Source organism: Humulus lupulus, chromosome 1 (assembly GCF_963169125.1).
Source record: "Humulus lupulus chromosome 1, drHumLupu1.1, whole genome shotgun sequence".
Lineage (NCBI taxonomy): Eukaryota > Viridiplantae > Streptophyta > Magnoliopsida > Rosales > Cannabaceae > Humulus > Humulus lupulus.
This window is the reverse complement of record NC_084793.1, coordinates 56,057,085-56,072,639: the sequence shown is the minus strand read 5'-3', so window position 1 is coordinate 56,072,639 and position 15,555 is coordinate 56,057,085. Positions and strand designations below refer to the sequence as shown.

General features: G+C 37.9%; 1 non-coding gene across 1 annotated transcript; it reads left to right on the top strand.

The window, feature by feature from the left end:
- The first annotated feature begins 7,096 nt into the window (after positions 1 to 7,096).
- LOC133813067 (small nucleolar RNA R71) lies at positions 7,097 to 7,203 on the top strand. The gene has a single exon (XR_009884112.1). It is a non-coding gene; the product is annotated as a small nucleolar RNA R71 (small nucleolar RNA).
- Positions 7,204 to 15,555: the final 8,352 nt, after the last annotated feature.

Below are 15,555 nucleotides of genomic sequence, written 5' to 3'. Positions count from 1 at the left end.
TTGCATTTTCAAAACATATTAAAAATTTCCCACAAAACTTTTAGATTAAACTCTAAAAAAATTGAACCAAGCACACAGTTGAATTCAATTTCCTTTTCACGAGCAAAGACAAAGCAACAACAGACAAGAATGATGGCTTAACAGTTACACTAAACAACACAGAAAATAACACAACAGACTAAACACTAAACTAAACAACGCACAAAACAAAACAAAACAAAATAAGCTCTCCCCCAATCTTAAAATGCACATTGTCCCCAATGTGATAAAGAAACGAACAAGGAAAGAGAACTTACCTGACGCCACATCAGTATGGCGGAGGAGGTGGTGGAGGTGGCCACTGGTATGGAGTGTACTGGGGCGGAGGAGTGAAATAATTCTCATCAGCGGAGCTCATAGTCCACCTTGTCACTAAAGCATTCAACTCCTCAATGTGAACCTGCCCGTACTCATTTTGCTGCACCATGAAGTCATTATAGTGCTGATTTTGCGAATGATTCGATTGGATTAAGTATTGATTTTGCTGAATAAGGTAATCCAATCGGTCATGCGTACGCTGCGTGTGCTCATCAATCGGTCCACCAATTGCCAAATTCGAAGGTGGGTTACTGGGACCTGGTTCATCTGCTTCCTCCTCCTCAGCTTGATCGATGTCCACTGTGTCATCAGCCTGGCTACGCTTGTTTGGCTGGCTAGAGGCAGGTGGCGTTAGAGAGGCCGAAGGGAATGCCGTAAACATAGTCTGATTGATTGCTCCCATTGGCCTCCGGACTAGATCGCTGTTGTAGACTGGTACCTCATAAGTGTTGCATAGGGTCGAGAGGAAGGTACCATGGGCGACACCAGCTGTAGTATTGAATCTGCTGATGTTGCGAATGCTATAGCGAATAATGCGGCCCACATAAACTTTCATTTGAGTCATGATAGCATACACCAACAAACAACGCTCCCTATCAATAGAAGACTGATGAGAAGTCGGCAGTAAACGTGCAGTCACAAAATAAACCCACTCCTTCGCAATTGGGTTTAGCTGCCACCTGTACAACTCTTTGGGCTTTCCATTATGATAATTGAAACGTGCCCCTTCCACACTCAAAATGGCAGCCACAGCATCATAGTCGGGCTCCTCAAAATGGGCCAATTGCCAATGTTCATCCTCTTGTGCAGACAATGAGGGGAGGCCCAGTAATTGGTTAAATGCATAAGATGTTGTAGGCACCAATTTACCCCTGATAAAATTATTCTGTTCGGCATCAAGAAAGGGGAAGTTGGCAAAGAATTCATATATCTGAGAGCAATTGGCTGAGCCCACATAAGTAGAGTCACATAGGAAACCCCAATTACGTCGCACTATTTTAGCTTTGATAATGTCATAAGCAGGGTTTTGTACAACAGTGGCCTCATTACGCTCAAACCCCCTTTCCCTTACCACCGATCTCTTATGAATCTTTTTAAATAAATCAGCTGCGTCCTTATTGACAAATAAATTCGTGTCATAATCAGCTGGGGCAGGTGGTGTTGGTGGTGGTTGAGTGCGCGATGAGGAGGCTTTCTTTGAGGTGGTTCCTCTAGGGGGATTTCTCTTCGGACCCATAGTGTCTTTCAAAACAAGAACAAACTACCCCCAAAACTTATGATTAACACAATCAACAACACAGACACTAATTCCCAGATAAACAATTGACAAACCCCTTAAACATCTCACAAGAAAAGCATAGAGCAATCCACAATACCACAATGCAAACTATTCTCCAATCAAAAGCACTAGAATAAGTAGGAGACACTTACTTGAATGGCACAAAAGTTCTTCTTTTTGTCTCCTTGGCTGATGGAAGTCTCAAGAAATAGAGAGAAAAAGATGTTTTGGGTAGGAGAATAGTTTCTGAAAGTGATAATGAGTGAGAATGTGGCCAAATTAGGGATTTTTATCCCAAATTTCGGACTTGGGCCGTGGCATTACTTTGACCATGCTGCGGCCCGCATAAAATTTCCAAGGTATAATGCCGCGGCCCGCCTCGATATTCTGGGAAAACTGGGGTTCAATGCTGCGGCCCTCCTCATCCATGCCGCGGCCCGCCCCTATACTTCAAAAATCCGTGGGCCTCTGGAACCCCCAATGCCGTGGCATCATATGGCTATGCCGCGGCCCTTAAGGATTTCCTATTTTTCTGATTATTTTAATTTTTTTTTATTTTTCACCTTTTTCACGATTCTAAAAGTCCAAAAATAAACCAAATATCCATTGTTTACAAATACAAAAGTAAAATAAATAACAAGTAAAACATAGGGTGCCTCCTACAAGCGCTGTCGTTAACGTCATTTAGCCGGACGCTGAACCCCTCTTCAGAGAGGCTTCAGAAGGAGGATAGACTTCGCTTGATCAAAACTACCACCCAAGTATGGCTTCAATCTCTGACCATTGACTTTAAAGGAATCACCTGAGTTGCCCCGAACTTCTACAGAACCATATGGAAAAACTTGAACAACAGTGAATGGCCCTGACCATCTTGACTTCAATTTGCCAGGAAACAGTCGCAGTCTTGAATTGAACAGAAGTACCTGCTGCCCTGGTCGGAACTCTTTTCTGATTAAGTTCTTGTCATGCCAAGCCTTTGTTCTTTCTTTAGAAATCTTGGCGTTCTCATAAGCCTCATTTCTGAACTCGTCAAGTTCATTCAGTTGCAACAGCCTTTGTTCACTAGAGGCGCTCCAATCAAAATTCAACTTTTTCATAGCCCAAAATGCCCTATGTTCCAATTCAACTGGTAGATGACATGTTTTACCAAACACCAACCTGTAAGGAGACATGCCTATTGGTGTTTTGAATGCAGTTCTGTAAGCCCAAATCGCATCATCTAACTTTTTCGACCAATTTTTCCTTGAACTGTCAACGGTCTTCTCAAGGATGCTTTTGATTTCTCTGTTTGAAACTTCAGCTTGCCCATTTGATTGAGGATGGTAAGGAAAAGCTTTTCGGTGATAAACTACATAACGAGCCAGCAATGCATCCAGTTGCTTATTCACAAAGTGTTTCCCTTCATCACTAATCAGAGCTCGGGGAGTGCCAAATCTAGTAATAATATGTTTATGCAGAAAATTAAGCACAGTTTTACCGTCATTGGCTCTAGTTGCTGCAGCCTCCACCCATTTGGATACATAATCCACTGCCAATAAAATATATTCATTGTTGTATGATGGTGGAAAAGGCCCCATGAAATCGATGCCCCATACATCAAACAATTCCACCTCAAGAATCCCCTGTAAAGGCATTTCATTTCTCCTTGAGATATTACCAGTTCGCTGACACCTATCACAGGCTTTGACAAAAACATTGGCATCCTTGAATAATGAAGGCCAATAGAAACCACTTTGTAATACCTTGGCCGCTGTTCTTGATGCTTCAAAGTGCCCTCCACATTGTTGAGTATGACAGTGATTAAGAATGGACTGCATCTCTTCTTCAGGAACACACCTTCTGATAATCTGATCAACACAGTGCCTATAGAGAATAGGTTCCTCCCAATAGTAGTGTTTCACCTCAGAAAAGAATTTCTTTAATTGCTGCTTTGACATTTCAGGAGGCACAATTTTTGCAACCAAGAAGTTCACTATGTCTGCAAACCAAGGGACAGCTAAAGTCTCACTTACCCCAAACAACTGCTCATCAGGAAAGTGATCATTGATTTGCACTGCTTTCTTATTTTAAGTCTCCTCCAACTCAAGTCTAGAGAGATGATTAGCCACCACATTCTCGCTGCCCTTCTTGTCACGAATCTCCAAATCAAATTCTTGAAGCAAAAGAATCCATCTAATCAGGCGGGGCTTGGCGTCTTTCTTTGACATCAAATATTTAATGGCAGAGTGATCAGTGTAGACAATCACTTTGTTACCAATAAGATATGGTCTAAATTTGTCACAAGCAAACACAATAGCTAGCAACTCTTTTTCTGTAGTGGCATAATTCAGCTGAGCATCATTTAGAGTCCGACTAGCATAGTAAATATACCTGAATACCTTGTCAATCCGCTGTCCCAGAACTTCCCCCACTGCGTAATCACTGGCATCACACATCAACTCAAAAGGCAATTCCCAATTCGGAGCTATCACAATTGGAGCAGAAATAAGCTTTTCTTTCAAGAAATTGAAAGCCCTCAAACATTCATCATTAAAGTCAACGACAACTCCGTTCACAAGCAGATTTGAGAGGGGCTTGGACACTTTAGAGAAATCTTTTATGAATCTTCGATAGAACCCAGCGTGACCAAGAAAACTTCTAACTCCTTTGACTGAAACTGGTGGAGGCAGCTTTTCAATGGTAGAAATTTTTGCTCTATCTACCTCAATTCCCTCACTTGAAATTTTATGGCCAAGAACAATCCCTTCTTTCACCATAAAATGGCATTTCTCCTAATTCAGCACCAGATTTTCCATCTCACAACGACGCAGCACGTTCTCCAAGTGACCCAAATAGAGGTCGAATGATGAGCCAAAAACAGAGAAATCATCCATGAATATCTCAATACACCGGTCTACCATGTCTAAAAATATGGCCATCATGCACCGTTGAAATGTCGCAGGAGCATTGCATAGTCCAAATGGCATTCTCCTGAAAGCAAATGTGCCATACGGACATGTGAAGGTTGTTTTCTCTTGATCCTCTGGTGCAATAGCGATCTGATGATACCCAGAATACCCATCCAAGAAACAGTAGTAACTATGGCCCACCAATCTATCGAGCATCTGATCAAGGAAAGGCAAAGGAAAATGATCCTTCCTTGTTGCCTTATTGAGCTTGCGGTAGTCTATACAAATCCGCCACCCCGTTACAGTTCTGGTTGGAATGAGTTCATTGTTCTCATTTTTCACCATAGTCATTCCACCATTCTTAGGTACCACTTGCACAGGGCTCACCCATGCACTATCAGAAATTGGGTAAATTACCCCAACATCCAACCATTTAAGAATTTTCTCCAACACTACTTCCTTCATAGCTGGATTGAGTCTTCTCTGGGCCTTTATGGATGTCTTGCTATTCTCCTCCATCAAAATTTTATGCATCACTTTCGATGGGCTGATTCCTCTAATATTTGCCAAGGTCCACCCAATGGCCAATTTATGCTCCCTTAGAACCCTCAATAGTTTCTCCAATTCTACCTTTGACAGGTCAGCTGACACAATGACAGGTAAAGTTTCATTCTCTCCCAGATAAGCATAGCGCAAGTGATCTGGGAGGACCTTTAATTCCAACTGCGGTGGCTGCTGAATGGAGGTTAGCGGTTTATCAGTCGCATCTGCTAGTTCTTGAAACTTCTTCCAATATGGTAAGAACGAGTTGATCCAGTTTACACATTCTCTGATCTCAGCATCATCATCATCGTCGCCCTCATCACCTAATAATACTGCCTCTAAGGCATCACTACTCACCCTTCTCTTGGAGACTGCCTTTTCTATCACATCCACACTAAAGCAACTGTCACTAGCCACCGGATACTTCATAGACTTGAAGACATTAAAGACCACCTCATCCCCTTGAACTCTAAGCTTAAGCTCTCCTTTGTGAACATCAATAAGAGCTTGGCCTGTGGCTAGAAATGGCCTACCAAGAATAATTGGGACATCTGTGTCCTCCTCCATGTCTAGAAAAATAAAGTTAGCTGGAAATATGAACTTATCCACCTTCACAAGAACATCCTCAATAATACCTCGTGGATGTGTTAACGATCGGTCTGCGAGCTGTAAAGTGACAGTTGTTGGTTTTGCCTCCCCCAAACCAAGTCTTTTAAACACAGATAAGGGCATTAGATTGATACTTGCCCCCAGATCACATAAGGCGTGCTTGCATTCAAACTTGCCAATGGCGCAAGGTATGGTGAAACTCCCCGGATCTCTCAGCTTTTGGGGTAACTTCCTTTGTAAAATCGCGCTGCACTCTTCAGTGAGTGCTACAGTCTCATAGTCCTCCATTCTCCTTTTCTTTGACAGAATCTCCTTCATGAACTTAACATAACTGGGCATCTGCTCCAAGGCCTCAGCGAAAGGAATGTTTATGTGCAGCTTTTTAAACACCTCAAGAAACTTAGAAAACTGTTTATCAAGTGTAGTCTTTCTAAGCCTCTGAGGGTATGGAACTCTAACTGGCTGCTCAATAACAACTGGCGGACTCTGTTCTGACTGCTGATGGTCTTCAGTAACCCTTTTTGAATCAGACTGTTCACCCATCTCTTTATTCTGAACCACTGCCTGTGGAGGTCTAGGCTGCTCAGTTTGCTTTCCACTCCTCAGAGTAATTGCCTGAACTTGCTCCTTGGGGTTGACTTCAGTATTACTAGGCAAGTTTCCCTGGGGTCTGTTATTGAGCATATTGGCCAACTGCCCAACCTGTGTCTCAAGGTTTCGAATAGAGGATCTGGTCTCAGTCATAAATTGAGTCTGAGTATTAGTAAGAGTCTGAGTATTAGTAAGAGTCAACAAGGCAGCTTGCAGTTCATTAGGCCTCTCAGGTTGAGGCATTCATTGTGGAGGCCTAGGCTGTTGTGATGACGAAGCTTGATTCATAGATGGCTGAGGCATGTTATTCTGAAATTGGCCCTGAAACTGAGGTTGTTGGCCTTGATTATTCTTCCACGAAAAATTGGGATGATTTCGCCACCCAAGATTGTAGTTGTTGGAGAATGGATTATTGAGTGGCCTTTGAAAGTTTCCCACCTCTTGAACTTGGGCATGATCCATTGGGGTGTTATTATTCATACAAATAGGGCACTGATCGATAGAATGAGCACCACCACACATTTCACACCTCACTGCCATCTGAACCGCATTAGCAGATACACTGCTCTGTTGTAACTGCTTTGTCAGGGAGGCTACTTGCGCTGTTAGAGCAGTGATTGCATCCAGCTCATGCACCCCAGCTACCTTTCTAACTCCTGATGATCTTTCCTCAGACCATTGATGATTGTTTGTGGCCATGTCCTCTAGCAGCTCATAAGCACCAGTTGCACTCTTGCTCATAAACGTGCCACCTGCTGCAGCATCAATAATGGTTTTGGTTGTAGGACATAAACCATTGTAGAAATTCTGTACTAGCATCCACTGTTCAATGCCATGATGAGGACATCTTCTCAGGAGTTCCTTAAACCGTTCCCAAGATTCATACAGTGACTCTCCGTCATTCTGGCAAAAGTTATTTATCTCTCCCCTCAATTTAGCAGCTTTGGACGGAGGGAAGAATTTGGACAAAAATTTCTGAGCTAAATCTTGCCAGGTGACAATAGAGTTTGGCTGCAGAGAGTTCAGCCAACTTTCAGCTCTATCCCTTAGAGAAAATGGGAAAAGCCTAAGCTTGATTGCGTCATCACTCACCCCATTATATTTGAAGGTTCCACACAACTCCAGAAAGTTTGACAAATGGGTGTGAGGATCTTCAGAGGGCAACCCATTGAATTGCACAGAGGACTGCACCATTTGTAAAATAGCAGGCTTGATTTCGAAGTTGTTGGCCTCTACAGCTGGTGGGCGTATACTATTTTGTACTCCCGTCAGAGTGGGTAGCACATAATCTCTCAGGCTCCTCTCAACATTGGTCTGAGCCTGAACCCCTTGTACAACTCCTGGATTTAGAACATTCCTGCCATCCCCGTCATTCTGTGCCATCTTCACAGAAATCTGGGCCTCTCTCTTGTTCTTTCTTCTTTGATTGCATGACTTTTCAATCTCAGGATTTAGAGGAACAAGTGTGTCTTTTCCTTTTCTGCCACGCATATACCAAAATTCACCTGAGATAGACAAATTAAGCAACTAAACAGATTAGAAACAAGAGAAATTAAAATCAAATTAGAATAAAAATTAATTAGACTGATATTGATAATTATTTTCAGTCCCCGGCAACGGCGCCAAAAACTTGTTGTGAAATTTATAGCTATGCAAGTGCACACAGTCGCAAACTCGTAATAAAATGGTAAAACCAAGTATCGTCCTCAAGGATTGATTTATCAATTACCAGTCAATTAATTTCTTGTTCTATTTGATGAATTGAAATTCTTGATTTTTATAAATACAGCAATAGAAACTATAAATTGCAGAAACAATAATTGAAAATTGAATAGAATAACAACTAATGGAAAAACTTGTAATTTAATCACTGAGAAACAATTAGGATATTCAATCTCATCAACTATCCTCCCTATTATTCCCTAATGCAAAGTGCGAATTCTTCTTCTTTTGACCTAATTCAATCAACAAGTTGATATGGCAGCCTATAATCATACTATGAATTATAAACTCAACCTAGGTGACAATTTCCTATATTTCTATGGTAAATTGAACCACACAGGTAGCATTAATCTCAACAACTTAATAACAGTTACACAATTAATTCAGATACTTTCGTTCTAAATTAAAATTATGTCCAATATAACCACAGCAGAATTAAATCTCACTTCTCAGATTTTGACTTAAAAACATATGTAAATGACTAAAGATGGCCAATCAATAATCAATCTAAAAGAACAGATTATATGGAATTGAAGAAGATTGAAGAAGAAAAATATTAAAATTGCATTAGTTCATAACAGGGATTCAAGTGATTCAATTAAACATCCTAAACAGAAAATTAGTTCATAGCCATAGTGCTAATCACAACAGAAATAAAGAATAACATTAGGAAGAAGAAAAACATGTAAAAATACTCTAAGCTTGAGTCTTCAAAACCAGCCCTTTTCTCCCTAGTCATCCGTACGTCCTTTTCTCTTCTTTTTCGCCAAGTTAAAACCTAAGATTTCAAATTCTAAAGAGGCGGGCCGCGGCTCTACATACACTATGCCGTGGCCCGTGTCCAAATTCCTGGGCAAAAAGCCCTTTCCATGCCGCGGCCCTCTGAAGCCATGCCGCGGCCCGCATTGACGAATTCTGGGCAAAATGCCCATCTATGCCGCGGCTCTCTATAGCCAGGCCGCGGCCCGAGGACTTCCTAAAAGAACAATGCTTTTGTTTCCCCCCTAGCTGCGGCTCCACTTTGCTCATGTCGTGGCTCTTAAGGGATTTCTCAATTCTTCAAGTTTTCATCCCAAAATTTCACCGACACTTCCAAATTGTGTTGAGAACCATTCTTTATCAAAATATGATGAAAAACTTGGTTATTTCTTCCCTTTCTTTGGCATTTTCTTCCACATGCTCAATTCTTCTTGATATTCACAAAGACAAACAAACAAAGCATAAACCCGCACTAAATGAAAGAAAAACGAAATAAAAGACTACTAAAAACATCACCAAAACATAACAAAAACTAGACTCAACATGGATCTATTTCGTATTAGAAGGGTATTTTCATAAATTTTGACCCGTTGAGGGCATAATTGTAAAGATATGAGTTTTATGATCAAGACCACATTATTATGTGTATATATTTGGGTTACTCTACTCGAGACGATCCTAGTGAGCAAGTTAGTGGTTTAGTCACAACGGGGTTCAATACCCGTCTCGAGGTGAGCTTAGGGGTATTTTGGTAATTTAGTACATTACAGGGATTTATCAAGTAATAGAAAATTATTTCGTGATTACTCGAGGGTATTGGAATTAATGGGGAAATTATGAGGAGTTAATTGAGATTAGCGGGAAATTTGGCAAATGACGATGTTGCTCTTGGGGGCATTAAAGGAGTAAGGCTTGACCAAGGGGCATTTTAGTATTTTTGTGCTAAGGGAGTGGCTTAGTCACTAGATTGCTTCAAAAATAGGAAACCAAAGAAAACAGAAACACTCAGCTTTTTCTTTTTCTCGTTTTCCCCTCTACCTCCCTCTCACTTGGGTGAATTCTTGCAGCTTGGAGGAGTTTGCTTTGAATTGAAGGAAATCGGAGCTAAAGTTTGATTAAGGCAGCTTAGGGTCGTAATACAGAGCTGAGGTAAGGATTCATACTCTGCTTTCTTGATGAATTTCTGGTGTTGATTAAATATTATGAGGTTTATCGTGTGGTTTGAATTTTGAGTTGAAGTAAGGTTTTGGGCCTGGATTTTGGGGTTTATTTGCCGCCTGTGATGTATTGTTATGAGTTTATAACTCAATTATAGGTTTAGTTGTTGTTGGGAAGAGTATAGGAGAGATTTGGCTCGGAGAAAAGCTTTGAAAATTTGGGTTCACAAGGTTGCGCCGCGGCACTGTTCTTAGAGCGCTGTGGTCTGCATGAACTCAGAGGCTAGGGTGGTTCTTTGAATCATCTTGGCGCTGCGGCGCGTGTCCCAGAGATAATAGACTGAGGGCTCTCTGATTTGATGCGCTTCGTTACTCTTTAGGGGTGTGCTGCGACGCTAGTTGGGAAAGTTAGCCTAAAGAGGTTTATGAGTGAGAGGACTCAAACCTAAGGGCTAGGGAAGGGTTCTACTACCCAGTTTAGTAGAATTTGAGGTCCCGGAGGCTTGGACACAGTCCATAAGCCTTTATTTACTTGATATTGATGGATATCATTTATTATGGTTATGACTAGGGTATCGCTAGGGCTTAGAAGGGGATTGTGCTCAAGGGTCATTCTTATTTAGCCAGTGCCTGGACCAGATGTAAGAAATTTACACCCAATACGTGATATATGTGATTAGGGATTGGCCTGGTTGCTGAACATGGTGTTTAATGCCTAAACGTGACTTCCACTAGTGGTGGTTGTAGTATAGATGGGCAAATAAATAAAGTTAATCAATAAATAAAGTTTAGAGATAAATAATGTGAGAAAATTAGAACAAGTGATATTTTTGTGCTTTTGAGATTTAAAGATTATAAATAAAGATAGGATAAACATGTGAAGTAACAAAGTGTAACAAGTAGGAAGGAGCAAGAGTCACTTATATGCATAATTATTTATTAGGATCTTTTATTCACAAAAATTACACAAATTAATAGTTCACATCCCAACTATTCATTTGAAAGAATTAACATTAAAGCACAAACATATTTCACAAAATGTATTTAAGTGGTTAATATTGTTTACTATGGAATGATGAGATAAATCTTATGAGAAATCTAAAAATGACATTATACCATTAACAATAATGCAATAAAAGATTGGACATAAAACTAAACACAAATATTACTTTTACTATTTATAAAATACAAAGAAAGAGCATGACTAATTCTATATAGATTTAGCAAAACTAAATATATATAAATGAGATGAAGAAAATGATAAAGATATCATCGATATTATTTTTGCTAATTTGATGATACATAGAAAGTGCTTGACAAAATCTATATACTATTATTAAATATAAATAAAGATAACATGATGAAGAAATAAAGATGAAAGAAAATAAATCACTCAGATATATAAACTTTAAGTACATGGTGAATCAAAAATACCAAATGAAGTCATAGTGCATATAGGATCATCCTAACCTTCCTAAGAAGGATAACCTATTATGCTTGACATTCTCATAAATTCTAGAGAGAAAATATGAGAAATGAGACTAAGATTTAGTAGAGTTTTGCTACCTAAAAATTACAAACCAAATGTGAAAGAAGAGTACATACTTATAGAGGGAGAAAAAGACTAAAAAGAATTAAACTACAAATGAGATTTATAAAATAAATCTGAAACATTAATAATAAACTATGATTTTGAAAAATTAAATCTTATTATTAATATGAACCTAGCTATTTTAGTGAATGGTCATCATGCCCATTTTTCTAAATCAACACAAAATATGAGCTTTAAAGCTCAAAATGGAATGGTCCAAGGCCTAAAAAGCACACAAAATTGGTTGTCAACACAATGTGGCAGCTGGTAGCATTGACCAACTCGTAGCCAGTTGAAAAATGCCACGTGTTGCATGCTTGGAACTGGAGGGAGGCATTGGGCAATCACAGAGCGCCACCTGGCGAGGCTGGCAGGGGTAGGCGAGTCAGGTTGGGCACGGGTCAGGCGGGTCGAGGTCCGGGGCAGGCGCGGGTCGGCTGGGCTCCATGGACGCGTGGCGAGCCAAAATCGCACCATGTGGCATTGCTGGTGAGAGAGAGAGAAAAGGGACTGTGCCTGTTTTCATGGGCTTTAATCTTCAAAAATGCCACTTTTCTCCTTTCTTTTTCAGATTTATTTATTTCTTTTTTTTTCTTGTTAATCCAAATGCCAAAAATGCAATTTATTCATAAAAAATAAAAATAAATTAAATTATAGTCAATTATTTTCAATCATCAAATCTATCATAATAATTCAATGAAAATAATAATTAAAACTTAACTTATTTTGACATTTAAAATCAATAAATATGCATTTTTCACCTCTAATTACATGGTTATGATTAGGGCTCGTGCACGTGTGAATGAACATGATTATGTTTATGCCTGTGATTATTTAATTAAGCATGCTTGAATGCTTTGTATCTGTATAATTGTTAAACGATGTATGATTTTCTGTATTATCTGATTAAAAATGCTTGACTTATAAGTCAAGGGAGGCAATAGCACGCCGAGCGCCAGCCGAAAGGCTTGACTTATAAGTCAAGGGCAGAAATATCGCGTTGAGCGCTGGCCGATATGGTTAGACCTAATCAGAAGCATAGTAATATGCTTGACTGACTCTATGGTCGTTTGGAAAATAAAGCGCTAGGTACTCTTGGCTAGCCCTAAGGCTAGTTATTCAGAGGATAGGGCATTGGGCCCCAGGGTGACTCTATAGTCTCTTATCCTGGGGTAACAGGCCCCGGTGTGACTCTATAGTCACCTTTTCTATGGCAATGGCCACTGAGGTGACCCTGTTGTCACAATAAAAATAAGAGGATTGAACCATTTCTTCTGACTCTTTTTCAAATTTGAGATATTTGAATAGAATGCGTGCACGAGTAGAGTTATTAATGCTAGGCATGCAAATTATAATTCTGTAATATGTTGTTAACTGCTTGTGAGCATGTTTAAGTTTTCTTACTGAGCCTTGGCTCACGAGTGCTATGTGGTGCAAGTAAGGGGAAAGGGAAGTTGGACTAGCCATTAGTTGGAGAGCTTCAGTGGCAGTGTGTACATATGCAACTTGTTCGACCACCACGACCGGGGATTCACAAGGGAACTTGCCCAAATTTTGCTGCTTAGGCCAGCTTGTGTTGTAAATGCCCTTTTGAACTGTAAATGACTTTGTAAATGTTTATTTTGGGATCCCATGTACGAACATAAAAATTTTAATGAAATGATCATTCCTTTTGACCAAAATTTTTAACTTAATCTGTTAATCACTTTTAGTTACACGTTTATGACCAAATGACTTGATTAGCGAGTCTAACACTATTTAACGTACATAGTGTAACGGTCTTGGCTAACCAGGGCGTTACATACGATAACTTGCATCAAATGCCCGGAAAAATACATGATTCTTTATCATGGTAATATTTCATTTTGATCCATTACCACAATCTATACATGGACAAGGAAATCTTTCTGGATCACTACAATTTTTTTGGAAAAATTCTAAAACATTGGTTGAATTTGTCTTGAAATTATTGTGTTACACTATTCTCAAGCTTCCATGACTTATCCATAATGATAATATGTACCTAATTCCTGAGTGAATATTGTAAAGAAAATTAATATTGTAATTAAATAAAAATATGTTTAATTAATAATTTCTAACATAAAATGGATAGAGTTTCCTCTATTTCTATAACATATCCAAAATTCATATGTATTTACAATTTTGATATAAACAAACATAATTATTACATATATTAAACCTATAAAACATGTTCAATCAATATATTAATCTTTAAAAAAATTGACCAGGGTTTCCTTTGTTTCTATAACATATCCCAAATTATTACTACATATAAATTTAATTCAAACAAACACACAACAATCAACATGCATAATTTCGTCCATGAACCACTGCAGCATACAGAATTCGCAGAACCTACTTCACTAAGACACACATGTTCTCAACCTTCTGTTATCTCTGCAACACACAATTTCAACTCAGAACCTACTTCACTACGGATGAATATCTAATATATTCAAATTCCTCTAACAATAGTTTGCATAATATCAAAAAGAAAAATAAAAATTAAGTAGTAATTGTTACTTACCTTCAAAATTAATCTTTAACAATTTCTACACACTTCAAATTCAAACAAGTATTTCCTACAATAAAATTTTAAACAATGATTAGTAAATATGACAATTGGAATGATTTAGAGTATTCAAAATTACTTATTAAATTAAAACAAGTAAACACAAATTTTAACCAGAAACTTTCTAATAAATTAGTTAAACCACTAAAATTAAATTTACTAAACCATAATTACAAAATTATTGATAAATTAATAATAAATTTGGATTACTAAAATAATTAATAAAAATTAACTTAAAAAATTCATTATGTAAAAACAATATTTTGATATAAAAAATTATGTAAAAAATAATATATTGTAAATAATTAACATACTTAATATTAACATTATTAAAAAATAAATACATTAGGTAAATAATATAAAAAATTCCCAAAATCTGAAATATTAAAAAAAAAACAAAGTGAAGTTTAAGAGATAATCAATACATGTTTTGAAGGATGGAAATGTCTTCTAATCCTCCACAAACATTAAAAAATGTTAAAAAAAAAAACAACCTATAAACATACATTAAAACCCCCTTAAACTCACTCAATTTTTTTTTTTATTTTTGCCCTAAAACTTCAAAATAAATTATTTTTATGAATATATATAAAAAAGAATGGTGAAGATGGCGATTACTGTGGGCTGGGGAAGATGAGTTTTTCGTTCTAGCTCACGAGTGGAATGGGGGATTGAGGAAAATTAGGAGAGTGGAGGGTCGAGATCAAGTATATGGGGAATGACACTTTTCTCCGCTTCCCCACACTTACAACTTTACACTGCATTTTTTAAAAAAAAAAACCGCAGTAACATAGTATTTTTTTTACACGGGTATTAAATGTGATAGTTGAGAATCATTCAATCATTTTCTTTGCACTTTTTATTTAAGATTGAAAAAAAAAACGCAAAGAAAACTTATATTTATAGTAATAATATAAGTTGGCCTGATGGACCTCCTTCTACTAGGTTGATATTGGTCTTGAATGAAAGTTATCCCATTCATTAAAAAAAAAGATAAATAAAATAAAATAAAATTTCAAACATCTCATTAAAAAATACTATATATTTTTTTTAATCGATTCTTTCTATTCTCTTCAAATTATATAGCAACAAAATAACAAAAATTTCTTATTTGAAAATTTATATAATATAAAAATAAGTTTGTTGTAATTTTTCGTAAATTTACTTGATATCGTACTTTTTTTTTTTGTTTGGAAAAATACGAAACTTCATCAAACAATGATATCATCATCCACTCAAGGAGCAATACAACTAGTAATTACATCATGAGATAAAAAAAAGAAAATCATCCTGAAGACTAATTTTTCCCAATGTATGGCTGGCTACTTTATTCCACTCATGAAGGACGAAAAGACCAGAGCCAACATAACAAAGTGAAAGAAAATGTTGCATATCGCCAACGATATAATATAATCAATTGAAAAGCTGCCCTTGCCTGACAAAGCTAGAATGGCATTATGACAATC